The sequence below is a fragment of the Protopterus annectens genome, chromosome 5.part0, assembly GCF_019279795.1.
Source record: "Protopterus annectens isolate FY-2018-M chromosome 5.part0, PAN1.0, whole genome shotgun sequence".
In the NCBI taxonomy this organism is placed as follows: Eukaryota; Metazoa; Chordata; order Ceratodontiformes; family Protopteridae; genus Protopterus; species Protopterus annectens.
In genome coordinates this window covers 1,107,055,155-1,107,071,253 of record NC_056735.1, presented here as the reverse complement: position 1 = coordinate 1,107,071,253, position 16,099 = coordinate 1,107,055,155, and the positions used below count along the sequence as shown (strand labels likewise).

The 16,099-nt window shown below is 39.3% G+C and overlaps 1 protein-coding gene across 1 annotated transcript in view; it reads left to right on the top strand.

The window, feature by feature from the left end:
* Positions 1-656: 656 nt before the first annotated feature.
* Positions 657-16,099, top strand: part of SGCG (sarcoglycan gamma) — a 1,610,081-nt gene continuing 1,594,638 nt past the window's right edge. The window contains exon 1 of the mRNA XM_044070970.1: positions 657-788. The gene's annotated coding sequence lies outside the window, so the exon portion shown is untranslated. The remainder of the gene's footprint in view (positions 789-16,099) is intronic.

Sequence of the window (16,099 nt, the reverse complement as noted above, 5' to 3'; positions counted from 1 at the left end):
GAGTGTGGTTATTTTAAAACTGAGCTAAGGAAAAGGAGAAACAGGAATAGTCAAAGCAATTTCTCTAACAAAATGCAGTGCTTTTGCATTTATTAAAATAAATACGGCAAGACATATAAGCAACCTACAACCATGTCACATAAATAATGAAAACTTATCTACTGTTCCAACTGCAAAAGTTAAGATTAACTGGTTTATTCAGAAGGATAATACATTTGCTGTATGGTATAAATTATGTACATTAAATTGTAGCCACTCTTAATATATATAGATATTACCTAAGATATCACTGTTTAAAACGTCAGAAATGTATACGCTGCTAATATTTTTAATAAATAGTTCTGAAACATTGTGAAACTGTACAGTCTTATTCATGTTGACTATAAGCAGGGATCTGTACAGGAAAGTTGTTGTTGTTATGTCTTTCGGCTTTTCCCGGTTATAGTATTAAATGAGGTTTATGCTCAATAGCTACAATGTTAATATTTGGGGAAAATGTCTGCACTGTTTTTGAAACAGCACGTTCTATGCCCTTTAGTATGTCTAAAATGGTTGCTATAGTTCTTTAGTGCCAAGAAGTGCTAGCTATGTTTTGTCGCAGAATATATTTAGCTGCATACACTTAATGTCAGCTGACATGGATAGAATTTAGGATATGACTTTCTTCCAGCTGGTGTTTTTTAAAAATATCCTAACTCAGGAGTTTCCCATAGTGAAAACGAGAAACAGACAGAGAACAGTAAATTAAAGTCAAGCAACAGTCTCACTTGGAGTAGGACATACAAGTGGTAAGTTAAAGAAATTTATTTGTGTTTTCAGTCAGTGTATACAGCATTATAGAAACTGTCCTTGTAGTAGCAGATACAGCATACATCAACTGATTTAATTTTTTTCTGTCAAGTTACAAATGTTTCTCTTTTAAAATGAGTTGCCCACCACTGCTGTTTGTCATTAAACATAACAAAGTCATAGAGAAGTTGCAGCAGTTTGCAAATATTTCATAAAACTGACAAAAAGTATTTATGCTTAATTGTGACAGCTGTGGCTGTAATGTTTCTCTGCAAAGTAGTGGTGTTTGGCAGTTGGTGAGAAAGTGAACCATGCAGCCTTGTAGTCAAGGCAAAGTAAGTGGTACATGGGAAGACAATTGTTTTTCTTTTGTGGAAACTTTTTAAAATGATGTTTTGTTGCTTAGATTGCTCTGTATCTGCTAACCTTTCTATGCGGCCTTTTGCTATGGATTCAAGAGTATGTCAGTATTTTCTAAGGAAACTGGTTTCATTAGAATGCTGGTTACATCAGAAAAAAGGAATAGAAACAATTTCAACTTGTACTTCATGCTTTGGATTTTTTTTTCAGTGTTTCTGATGATAATTTATGAAAAGTAGAATCCTACCTTCAGAAAATACATATGATAAAGTTAGCTCCCCCACCAGAAACAGACACACACACACACACACACACATATATATACCATATGTACATATGTACATATACATATGTACCAGCTACTACCACCACATCGCCTAAATATCAGCTGTTTGTACTATGTTACTAGGGATTGTAGAGTGTCACTCTTTATGCGATACATCGACTAGGGCTAGAATATCAGCTGTTTTGCACTTTATTAGTGCGTGCAACCGCAAGGGCTAGAATATCAGCTATTTTAACTTAATAGTGCAGGTTACGTACAGCCACAAGGGCTAGTATATCAGCTGTTTCTTAACTTCCTATATATATATATATATATATATATATATATATATATATATATATATACACTATTATATGATATATTTATTATTATATAGTTTATAGAGCGTGCTACGTCAACCCCAACGGCTAGTATATCAGCTATTTCTATATCAGCTGTTCTTTTAACTATCAGAGTGTGCTAGTTACCATCACAAGGGTTAGAATATCAGCTGTCTTTTTAATTTCGAGTGCATGTTTAGTACTAGACGCTACCACTACTGAATCTGTATATCAGCTGTTTTTTACTAAATTTCTTGTGAATGTTGAACAATTAATGTTATACCTATATGGGTTTGAATATCAACTATACCTCTATAAGCAATGCTGACCATTAATTAATTGCACCTCAAACAATGCTTTTACAATGTTGTCATAAAGGAAATAAGGTTCATAGGCTGTGTTGTTATCTATCACTCTGTTTGTTAAGATACTAATCTCTCTGATTCAAATGTAAAGGCTGCTTATTTTCGCGCTATTACAAGTGCTGTAAAGATGTACTGTTTAGTAGAGGTTGCATTTACTAGCAATTGAATATCTTCTGTACTAGTGATCCCACTGTTATACTGCATAAGGCTGTCTATTTTCACGCCATTACAGCGCTGCTAAGATGAAATGTTTAAGACAGATTGTAATCACTAAGAACTGACTAGCCTGAATTATTAAGCACACGCTGTGATAATATTACCAACACGGTAAATGCTACTTTTTCTATGCTAAGCCAGGATTAGGACAATTACACTTAAACACAGGCATCCAAAAGTTTAAGGAGAACTAACAGGTTTCATTATATTAGTGGTGTAACCCAGTCTCAAGAGAGAATTCTTCTCTCACACTAACTACTTTTTAAATTCATAACCAACTCCTAATCATTGTATTCTTCTCTTACAGCTAGCTAACAAGATAGTCTCAGAAGAAAGTGGGGCTGAATCAACCCAGTCTGACTATCCCAACCAGAAATGACCTTAGTATCTCCCTCTACCTGCAAGGACTACTCTAGTGCAAAGTGTAGGTTTTTATATGTACATTTAAAGCTGAATTAAAACTTATCTCTAGCTAGCATGACTGCATGGACAACCTAAAAGACTGAAAACAAGAAGCCCCTTACCCCTAGACCCATCCATCTGTGGAACTCGCATTCTCCCACATCTGCCACTAGATGGCAGCAAACACCTGCAAAACCAGCCTCAGACACCAATTAATGTAATGCAAGGCTTTTTTGAAAGACTCTCCCCAAGAGCTCCTTGACCATAGCGTACTTATAATTAAATTTAGGCTGCCTGCCATACTTCAGCTCTGCTCACTAAATTACTAGGACTATGTTCAGCCACAAATACAGAGAGTTACTCCTTAAAATAAGACTGAATTGGGAGCTTTTTCTAAAGAAATAAGCCAAGAAAAAACAAAACATTAATCATTACATTAAGGCTTAATTGGAAATTTTTTTAAAGAAAAAGTCAAAAACTAAAAGCTTACTCCTACAAATGAGGTTTAATTGAGAACTTTTTCTAAAGAAATAAGGCGCTGAACTACCTGGTAAAAAGTAAAATACCAAACCTGATTGATTCCTCCCAAACTCAGGAGGCTCGATCGGTCCCCGCTCCATTCACCCTCGCTACGCTCGGGCTCACTCTGCTCCTCTACCCTACCCCCATCCCCACCCACCCCAGTATCACTTACATTTATACCTAGACACAACACCCACCACAATCACTATTCCAGCCTATCACATCACACTTACAAATTACCCTACTTCCACTAAGAAACATCAGCCCACCTGTCCCTGCTCTAGCAAATCCTCCCAATCACCATACCAGCATATCTAAACCTAAACATGAATATAGGACACAAACCCATACTTGTACACCTCTTACCATTTCTCTTGTGCTTATCCATCTTCTCATTGCTAACCTGCATTACCAATTATCAAATACAACTTAATTACACCTACATACCCAGGAAAACCACTACCACTAACTATAGTAACACACTACCCCTTATTTAATTAACCCCATACCTCTATCAAACTTCCTATATCCACCACATCGTACATAAAGTACTCCCAACCCACTACCAGTCCCAAACTGCTTTAAGGCACTATAAGACCCTACAAAAACTACTCAAACTCTAGCTTTACCTGAAAACCCAACTCAATCTATGCAGAGATTTACACCCAAACCCAGGCCCACCACATGCAGGAACCCAAACTAATGGCCTAAATAACACCTTACTCCATTGTCACAAAAACTCCCTCCTTATCATAAATCTAAATGTTAGAAGTATTCTAAACAAAGTCCATGACATGCATGCACTACTCTCCTTCTATCAACCAGATATAGTCATATTAACTGAGACCTGTCTTAAACCAGTGAACCACAATAATGAAATTACTGCACCAGGTTATAATATAATCTGCAATGACAAAATAGGAAGAAAAGGAGGGGGTGTTGCAATAATGTACAAAACCCACCTCATCCTTGAGCAAATAGACATAACAGCCACAAACCTTGAAAAAGCAGAACTCACCCTAACTAAACTAAAACTTAACGCAAACAAACAAATCAACATCATAGGCTGCTACATCCCACCAGGTAATAACAATATTACCATTACAGAGAATCTACTAGAATGGATCCCTAACTCACTCCACCAAGAAAATATAGTATTAGGGGACCTCAATATTGATTGGCACAACTGCTCCAGTCAAAACCCACTCTCCCATATCAAGTTACATGGACTAACCCAACTTATCACTTCCCCCACAAGAATTGACAACAGAACCAATCATCAATCCATACTAGACTGAATACTTATATCCCACCCTCCATTGATAACCCTAGAAGGATGTCTGCCAGACACCTTGAGTGGCCACCAAGCCACTTTCCTCCTCAGATCAAAATCCCCACAACTTACCCAGATATCCACATGGCTAATTAGGAATAAAAATAATTTTAAGTATTCCAACTTCACAAATGACCTAAAACAATGTAACTGGGCCCCCCTAAAAAGCCTATCTCTAGATGAAACAGTTTCATACTTCAACACAACCTTTTTAAATAACCTAAACCATCACCCCACCCAGAACAACAAGAATTAAAACTAATTATGCCCCTTGGCTAACCCGAGATACAAAGACCTTCCTTAAAAAGAGAAATAAAGCCTGGACTAGCTGCCGTAACACCAAATCGCCAACTGATAGACAAACATACCTGGGACTACGTAACAAAGCCAAAAAACTTATCAAATTAGATAAAACTTCCTACTACCAAAAAATACAGGACAAACATAGGAACAACCCACACAAATTCTGGGCAGCAATTAACTCTGTTCTACAACCAGGAAAAACAATTACCTCTACCCCAAAAATTGTAAATAACCTAGACAATATCTCCACTCAGTTTAACAACTTCTTCACAGACACTATCCAAACCCTAGCTAACAATCAACCCCATGCCAACCACCCCACCCCTACCTCTACCCCCCACCTGACACTATAAACAACTATCCCAACTTTAGCTTCCACCCAGTACCCACTAAATCCATTGAAAAACTACTCTGAAAACTCAAACCTACCACTCTAGCCACTGATAAATTACCAGCTGAATACCTCCAACTAGCCGCAAAAGCAATAACATAACCAGTCTCAATCCTAATAAACAGATCCATCTCTGAGTGTATAGTACCTCAGCTATGGAAAATTTCAGATATCATCCCACTACACAAAGGTAGCAGTTGTCTAGAACTCAACAACTACCGAACCATAGCCATTCTACCCCCGTTATCAAAAATTCTAGAGAGAGCAATCAACAAACAACTTCTGAAATACCTCTTAGAAAATAAACTACTATCAACACAGCAGCATGGCTTTAGACCATTCCATAGCTCCACCACTGCACTCACAGCATTCACTAACATAATTAATAATCACAGAAATAATGGACTCTGTGTATCCGCCACATTCTTAGACCTATCCAAAGCATTTGACATGGTTAACCACTCAAACCTCCTTCACTTACTTTCCACCCTTAACCTCAATACCCTTGCCATCTCCTGGTTTAAAAGCTACCTAGTAGGCAGGCAACAATCTGTGCTGTGGCATAACCAATTCTCTCCCTCCCTCCCAGTTTCCCTAGGGGTACCCCAAGGCTACATCCTGGGACCACTGCTTTTTACCCTCTTCACCAATCAGCTCCCATCCAACATTCCCAAAGCCTCAATAGTTCAATATGCCGACGATACTACCATAATATGTGCAGCCAAAACTATAGACCTCCTTCACTCCCAAACACAAGAATGCTTCTTCATAGCCGAAACTTGGATCAACAAACAATGCCTAATTCTCAACCCAGGAAAAACCAAACTACTCCTGCTTACCTCCCATAGAAGCAAACCTCCCCCCAACAGTTTCACAATCTCCTCAAATAACAATACCACAATCACCCCCACCAATCACACCAAGCTACTAGGTATTGAAATAGACAACCACCTCAGATATGAACTTCATATCTTCGTGACCATAAAAAAGGTACATAAAAAACTTGGACTACTCTATCGCAATAAAAAAATTCTCACTAGCCACTACAAAGTTGCAATAGCCAGGACTCACCTACTATCCACCTTACTCTACACCTCCTCTGTACTTACAAATCTTCACAAATCTGATCTTAACAAACTTGATAGCTGCTATAATAAGATTTGCCACAGACTCACCCATCAGAACACACCACTGTGACTGCCTCAAAAAACTAAACCGGCACGAACTACCACAATTACTCCAACTCAATCAGCTATCTCTAGCCCACAAAATAATACATTTCTCTGACAACCCCACAGCTCTACAAAATCTTCTTCAACCCTATACCACCACCAGATCCTTAAGATCTAGTACCCAAAACCTCCTTGAGGTTTCCAAATTCAACAATGAGGCTGGTAAGTCAGTCTATAGCCACTATATCTCCAAAATCTGGAACTCCCTTCCATCCCACATAACCAGTTGCAAATCCCTGACCATGTTAAAAAAACTAGTCAAAACTTTTTTCCTAAACAAACAACTATGCTCCTGCATCACCCCTGGCTAATACCTCATCTCTAAAAGTTCACTAACCTACATAAAGTATGTCATAATATCCAAACCTGAACATAGTACCTTCCCATGACTGATACACAGTTGTACCTACTAACTCTGTAGTGGTAAAATTACTATCCCAAGAATGTTGCACTATAACTACCCACAGCTATATTCTCCAGTCAATACCAAATAATGCTAGGAGTATGTATCCAACTCTTGTGACCTAGTGCATAACAGAATGCTGTTCCTCACATTTGTGTCTTAGATCTCTCTTTCTTCCTTGCAATGTAATCTATCCCAGGAATGTTGTTTAGAATGTGGAATGTTGAGCTTAGAACCAACATATTGTGTTAATAACTAGCTACTAACATGTAAACACTGTAACACCTAGATTGTGTACCCTAAATCTATGTATGTTTAAAAAATTGCTATTCTGTTTCTCCTTGTCTAGAATCAATTATCTTATTTTTTTAAAATTGTCATCTTATTGTCTAAAATTGTTCTCTTGGAGCTTTTCTCCCCGGGCCTCCACTGAAAATGGACTTGTATCCAGTTGGACTATCCCGGTCAACAAATGTAAAATAAATAATAAATATATATATATATATATATATATATATATATATATACACATACACACACACCACCCCACACACATACACACACACACACACACACACACACACACACACACACACACACACACACACACACACACACACACACACACATCAGATGTATTGTTATTCTGCTTATGACTGTGTAACTGTTTACTGATCCAAAAGCTGTGTCTGGTAATGTTATGCTGGAAAACTAGTCTACAAACTACTTTTTGGAAGACAAGACTTGTTAAACACAATTAAGGATACCACTTGTTTCCTGAATTTGTGTTTTCCTATTACAGTTTAAAACAGATCGTATATAATAAAGGCCATATAAAATGCCATAGCTGTCAGAGGAAGGATTTTACCTTTTTGCCTCCTCTGTCTGCTGACCATCAAGCCTCCTCAAATGAGCTTTGGCTCTAATTCCCTGGTGGTGGAGACCATCATCCTTTCAGCTCCAACAGAGGAAGTCTAGTGGGGGGGGGGGGGCATCATGTGGGCAGACATTTAGAGGTGCTGTGTGCTCTTGCTGACTTCCTGGCCATGACAGCATTTGTGTATTCTCACTACCCATACCCTCTGGTGGTGCTGTACCCACCTACATCACTGTAGGGGCTGCCTATGCTTCTCCATGCCTGCACAGGTGTGCTCCTTCACATGTGAGACTGGCAGCTACTATAATCAGCTTGGGCAGCAGTAGTGCACTCTCTTCCCCACAGACTGCTGCCTTTACTGACATGTGCAACCTCCCTCATACTACAAAAGGAACAGCACAGATGGTTAGCTGTGAACCACCACCCTCCCTCCCAGAATAGGCACTGCTCATCCTCTCCTGCCAGTCCATCAGTTGCCCAAGCCACTAACTGGACTTGGGTTAACAAGGTAATAAGACTTTATCCCACTAAGATACTGGGCTTGCTAATGCTGGATGGAATTTAACTAGAAATATAGTCTTAGTAACTTTATTACAAAAAAAACAAAGAGATTCAGACTTCATTCTGTTTAAGTGTGCTCAAGATTACAAGAATTATATAAACAGTTATATGCTGTGTTGGTGAATACACAGAATGTGTAGTGAAGTAAAATACAAGAAACAGTACTCTGAATCTGGTGAGATATGCAGCAAAAAGGCTACAGCTCTGATGTTTTTTTTGTTTTTTAATACTGCCTGAAATCTGTTAATGACTACTGCAGCTTTGAGTTTTATTTCATTACTTTAAGTGTGTCTGAAATGTATGCCTTTATGTTACAGATGCCAGAGGAATCATATTCTATGAGTTTTAATGTGGGTAAAAATAAAGCTCTATCAAAGTTAATTACTGCCAGAGGTAGATCCTGAGCCTTCTAACATTATACAATTGAACAGTTTATTTCTTTGGAATTGAATTCTGGTTTCAAGTATCACTTAGCACCTTTTTCAAAACATCCACAACATTTTATTTAACTAGTTTTTGAGTCATTAGTATTAAACATTAATGAAACATACACATGCTGTCCAGCCATTCTGAATGAAGAAATGTGATTAACAGCTATATCAAAACTGTGTGGCACATGCCACTGCCAATATTTATGATAGTTACAAAATCAGAGCAACTACTTTTTAAGGTTCTTTTAAATTAAATGACAATATAATTCACGGATGTAACACTTAGAGCCAGAAAGAATAACTGTCACTGATTACATTTTCTAAATAGATTGCAGCTAATAAAAACAAGCATGTATCCTTACACTGAGCCTCAAGCATACAAAGAACAAGAACCATTCTTTTTACACTGCTAAAATGCTGGACAGTATCATATAGTAGGGGATGGCAACCAACTAATTTTATTAAACAACAGGATCTATACTGCTCAGATGCCCCAACAGAGACAGGGCCACCACCAACAACCAGGAAGAAATAAGATATACACCAACACTAATAAAACTCACATCAGCCTGAGATACATTTGTGTAGTTTTGTTCGTTACAAGTGTTTGATTACTTACACAGAACTATTTCATTACATTTCTAATACCAGTTAATTTGGGAGTGTTCAGGGATTTTTATGTTTTAGCTACTGTCTTTTTGGACATTGACTTGAACAGAATAAGCATTACCTCATGTTTATAACAACTTTTACACTGTCCAAATCCCAGAATTAACATTTCTGAGGTTAAAGCAATCTTCTGGGGTCAGTGCACTTCTCACTGACCTTTTGTTCTCTCTGCCGGTCTTCCTTATAAAATTTTATTTTCCAGAGAGATCTAGTTGCCTGCCCAGACTTTCACTTCACCAAAAAGATACCTCTTGGTGTCTCTATTGTTTTGCTCTGGTCATTTACTTTAATATCCTCAGCTTAGTCATTATATAACAGCAGTGGTATTATCATCCATTTAGATTAAGCATTTATTTAAATTGCTCCCAGAAAACAAATACATTAGCCTTAGTTAATTGTTCCCAAAATTTAAGAAACGCACCTGTTTCAATCAGTCCCTCAGTTCTTTGTTCTGTCCATAATTATCTTCCTAAAAACCAAAAGGGAAAGCTTTTCTTTCCAGTCTAATAGGCTTAACTTGTCCAGCAGCCACCAGTTATTTGCCCTCATAGTATTCAGAATGGAAGCCAGGAAGGTACACTGATCTCTTCTGCTTAACAAAGCATCTAAGTGATGTTCTACTCCTGGATAATCTCCTGATAGCAACATTGTCTTCATCCAGCTCATTTGCTCAGATATCTGACAAACATATACTAATCTTAATTTGTTGGTCTTAAAATAAAGGTCATTGTCAGGTAAGTCCCACCATTTAATTTTTGCAGGCATTTTTTCCCGTGTTTACAGGCATTTGTCCCAAGAGACTTTGGAGTGAGTAAGTATCAGTTTTCTGTGCTTTCTTATTGTATTTAACTGTTTTCCGCCTAAATGCAGATTTTCCAGCGTTTATTGTGATTTAAAAGCTTGTTTTTTTCACATATTGTACTTATTTGACTGCCTGCCCTTTTAAAAAGTTGTTTTCTGTTTAAATAATTTGTTTAACTGTTGTAGGCTACACACTAAAGTGTGATAGCCTTTTCTGATCATTTGTAGTTGTTTAAAGCTGTTTTAAGTGTATTTTATCTTTAAAAAAAAAAAAAAATTCCTTGTTTCTAGCCTTTCTAAGCTAGTATAGTCCAGTTTTCAGGCTAGTGCTGAATTCAGGGCTGTGATACTAGTTTCTGAGTTGCCCATACCTTACTTGGATAGAAGGAAGTTTCTCTGTTCCTGTGAGACAGTGGAGCTTTGAGCAACCTATCTGTCCTGGAGGAGTGGTTCCAGCCCAGAAGTTAGTAGTTTATTGGCCATTTTGGGCTAATTTCTATCGCTTTCATTTCCCTACTATAAAAACCGCGTTTGCACGGTTTTGCACATCGGGCAGTGCCGGTTAGCTATGGTTAAATTATTCCAAGCTCCACTAAGTCTCCTCTTCAGTTTTTCCCTTGAAACTAGTCTAACTCTCAACCTAAGCAATCAAAAAGCATCTTACAGCCCAGCATTTGCTCAGACCTAATAGCAAGCACTAATATACCCTGACACTGATTGCCCAGCAGGACAAGGCTCTTTATTCACCCCTCACCAACCAAGCGACTAAGCAGCTGTTATGTTACACACTACCTTGAAAATGAAGACAAATACAGTTCTTTCTCTCTTTCAGTGGTATTTATTAACTACAGTACACACGTGTGGGAGCCTCATGGAAAGCACCAGGGAGACCCCCAGAACAAAAGAATACACAAGCTTATATACTGGTGATATTGCTGGCAGTACAAAAAATATAAAATGAACCAATTAGATCATTGTACAGGGCAATTAACCAATCAAAGGTTTACCCGTAAACATAAAGCAATTCACATCATCATATTTCTAGGCAGAGAAAGAAAATCGGATACACTTCCAAGAAAAGTTACATTTCCTGTTTTCAAGCAGACTCTTGTTTTGTCAGTATTTTTCCATTGCTCATAGTTCATTCAAAGTTCACAGTACACAGTACATCTTAATACATGCAGACTGTCATATACTCAATTCCCTCAAACACATGCTTTGGCTGTTCATATTCTACAATCCCCCATTTGATGCTGTGTAAGCATCACAATTTAACCTATTATACATTTGCCCCAAATCTAACATAACCATGCTACTGGTCTTTTCATCATTGGAAAACATTGTCATTTCATCGTCTACATTCATAGCTGTAGGCATATAAAACTTAGGCACTTTCTTCACAGTTTTTGAAGACATTAATTTCAAGATCAGTGCTTTGATTAGAAATAAGACAAGAAAAGCAACAATTGCTAATACTGAAATTAATAAAATCAACTTCAACAGTCCACCTCCCCAGCCTGAGAACAGGTTGGTTAACCATGCCCATGTTGAACTATCAGTCACTAGTTCTAAGGCAGAAAATGTAGCATTGATTAATATTTTCAAGCAATTTAGATAGCTTTCTCAGTTCCCAAATTGATTTCACTGCTCTGTATGACGGAATTATACCAGCCCATGATATGACATCATCACCCAAGTCCATATGGGGCAGTCCTTTGGTGTCAGCATGAGCTAAATCATGGTGATAGATCCATGAAGCATCAACTTGACCTACCGGATTGGCAGGCTTCGTGACCTCTCGAACGTTCCGAATTTTTCCTTTAGGTAATGCAGATACATGTTGAATAGCTGGGACTAGGTAGCCCAGGAAGCAGCTGCCAGACCAGTTTCCTGGTAGCCATTTATATGCTTTTCTTCTGCACACAAAATAACAATTTTCTACTTTAATGGTGATGTTGATGGACTCAAAGCATCCTGCAGTCCTTGGAATATTTTCCAATAGACAGTTTCTATTTTCTGGGAAAAGTAACTATAGAATTTTTAACAAGTTTTTTTATAGGTGAGAAATCTGTTACACAACCCGAATTATCTGCAGTGCAGTTACATACCACTGTTTTGTTACAATGGCTCCACCCTACTCTAGTTTTACCAAGTTTTTGAAAACACAAAGTTCCGTTTTGACAGAGGGACAACTGAAATGCTATATTGTCCTTTGAAATAACATTTGGTGTATCGTAGATCAGATTCATCCAGGTTTCATTAGCCCCTAAAGGGACTTTGATCATTATAAGTAAAAAACTAAGAGCTCTCATAAAATCATCCAAGGCAAATTTTGAGAGAAAAATCGCCAAGGACTCAAAAGACAATCATAAGGCCTTCTTTAGCTATGTTAAAAACCTAGGAGGAAACTCCCAGATATGCTCAGAATTAGTTCAAAATGATGTGAAGATTACTGAACCTACACACATTGCCAACATACTGGCTGACAGGTTCAGTGCAAACTTCTCCCCCCTCCCCCCCAAAAGGAGAGATATCTATACCAGAGGATTGTAGCCCCCAAACATCTCCAACGCCCGGGTGAGAACTGCTCTCTCCAAGGCAAAACACAGCATCCATGGGTCCGGATGGTGCTCCCGGCTGTGTGCTCCACAAACTCAATGAGGAATTAAACCCGCAGTTAGGACAGCTGTTTAATCTTAGCCTCACCTCAGGATACGTACCCAAGGAGTGGCGCACGGCGACTGTGGTCCCACTTTACAAGGGCGGTGCCTCCACCGACCCTGGAAATTACCTTCCCATTAGCTTGACAAGCCTTATCTGCAAAGCCATGGAGAGGATCATAATGGAACTCATAAATAAAGACATAGGGAACTTGCAGACTTTGGATCCATCCCAGTTTGGCTTTGTCAAAGGCAGATCATGCCTTTTAAACTTGGTTGACTTTTTCGAAACAGTCACCAAGGCTATTGATGAGGGCAAAGCAGTCCATACAGCCTACCTCGACCTGGCAAAGGCCTTCGACACAATACCCCACTCAGGTATCATCGAAAAACTCATCAGCTTGAATGTAAACCCATACATCACAAGATGGGTTGCAAACTGGCTAAGTGACAGAACCCACAGGGTCAGAGTTGCTGGCGCCATGTCAGACTCAAAGCCTGTCACAAGTGGTGTCCCACAGGGCTCAGTCCTGGGACCACTCTTGTTCGGCATCTACTTTTCTGAAGTACAAGCAAACACAGGAGGGTTATGGCTGACAAAGTTTGCAGATGACTGCAAACTGGGCGCCATAGTCGAAAACACATCTGACACAGATATCCTTCAGAAGGGCCTCACAGAAACAGATAACTGGTGCCAGAGCCATGGCCTAAAGTTAAATGCAAAGAAATGCATAGTCATACCCTTCGGGAAAAACAAGATTACCCCTAGCTACCATATAGGTGGCAATCCACTGAACACAGAAGAAGTCATCAGGGATCTGGGGACCCAGGTTGACAGTAACCTTTCGTTTGACACTCATGTTGCCAAAGTAGTTAGGAAAACCTTCTACATTGCCCACCTGATCATGAAGAGATTCACATCTAGATCTAGGGAGGTCATCGTCCCCCTGTACTCATCACTCATTAGACCTATGATTGAGTACAATGCCCCATTCGGAATGTATCTGACCCGACACTTGCAGCAGCTGGAAAGGCCCCAAAAGTTCCTCACCAAAAGGATAAAGGGTCTCAAAAATATGTCTTATGCTGCCCGACTGAAAGAACTCCAGCTCTATTCAGTCGCATACCGCTTGCTCAGAGGTGACCTGTGCCTGACATATAAGGCCATGTCAAACCCAGATTTGATGAATATGCTTCACCTCAAAAACTCTAGATCCCTTAGAACCACAAGGGCGGGAGACTTAAACCTTGACACGGTTATTAATAGAACATGCTGGAGGGACAGATTCATCACCCAGAGACTCCCTATGCTGTGGAACAAAATCCCGGTACATGTGAGGCAGAGCACCTCGCTGGCCTTGTTCAAGAGTAATCTTGACCAATGGATGGGAGATCGCAGATATACCCCAGGGATTACTTCAGTGTCACTGCTTGACAGAGGCACAGCAAAATAATAGGCATAGTTTTCTTCAAACTAAAGGGGTGGCGAAAGCCACATAACTATGGGCTAGGCTTATAAATGCCCTTGGGCAGATAGCCTAGTATAAACCTATGAACTTATGAACCTATGAATCAATCCCCCATGAACAGTAGGAATAGCAGTGCAAATCCAGCAGTCCAAGACATTAAAGGATGATGCATAAGCGTATTTAATAGCTTGGTAGGTGTTGAAAGGTGGATGCCATGTAGCTCGTTTGGCATGAGGCATAGTTGGAGCAGGAAATAAAAATGGTCACAGTAAAAATAACAAAACAACAAGAATAACCACCAAAATAGATGTGCAGTACTTTTGTGGAAATGGTGGTTGTGCTTGTATTGTTTTGGGAGGGTGAGGTTGTCCAAATGGATAAACGTCAGGCATTGTCAGGTGCTGGTACAGTATGGCTTCGAGTACGAGTAGCAATAGGTGGAGAATCAGGACTTGCAAAAGGTAGAGGTTGTTGATCTTCAGATGGGATGACCTTCTTGACGTGCGATATGTGAATCCAGGTGGGTGAGCCTTGTAGTCACACCACCGATGATGTCGTCAGTAGAACCAGGAAGGGCTCCTTTTAGCGTGGCTGAAGCGCTGTTTTTCGAGAGAATGACTTGACGTACACCCAGTCTTCTGGTTGCAGTGCAGAAGACAGGAAGGGATCAGGGATATGTTGAGCTGCTGCTACCTGGCGGTGATGAAACTGTAAAAAAGAGACAAGAGAAGTGTAATATACAAGGATATCATGATCAAATGCATCGTACTCAGAAAAGGGTGGTGGTGGAGTCATGGGCATACGCATAGGGCGGCCCATGAGGATTTCATGAGGAGAAAGACCTTTATTAGGATGTACTTGCGCTCTCATAGAGAGTAGGGCTAGAGGTAGGACCTGTACCCAAGTGAGGCCCGTTTCAGTAGTAATTTTAGCCAGTCTAGATTTCAGTGTCTGATTCATGCTTTCAGTAATACTTGATGCCTGTGGTCTATATGGACAATGAAATTTTAAAGTGGTGCCTAACATTTTACACAGTGAATCAATCAACTGAGCAGTAAAATGTGTTCCACGGTCCGAATATATTTGACAGGGAACACCAAAACGAGGTATCAATTCATAACAAAGTTTCTTAGCAACTGAAATAACATAATTTGTTACACATGGGTAGGCTTTTAACCACCCAGAAAAACATCAACAACAGTTAAAACATATTTGAAATGAGCACAAGGTGGAAGTTCAATAAAATCCCATTGCAAAGCGCAAAATGGTCACAATGGTTTTGGCAGTGGTTGTGCGGGAGCCATAGTGCCTTTTGAAATGTTATACTGTAAACAAATGGAGCACATGCTCAAAAAATGCTGTACAGAAGCAGAAAGTCCTGGGGCAAACCAATCCTTTTGGATTTGTTTTATTAATGCTTGTACCCCGACATGGGCTGGCAAATGATATGCTTTAATAAGAGAATTTAACATGGACATTGGGCAGACCAATCTGCCATCTGGATGTTGCCAAATGAGATAAGAGCATTTAAAACAACTTTGAGCCAGCAATGTTCTCCTTTCTGATTCTGGGACTTCATCCTGTAAAGCTTTTAACACTGTGGTATCAAAAGTAACCATTGGTTGCAGAGGCTGTAAAAAATGTCCCTGAACAGTTTGTGAGAGAGCAGCCTGTTTAGCAGCCCAGTCAGCTAAATTATTGCCCTTAGT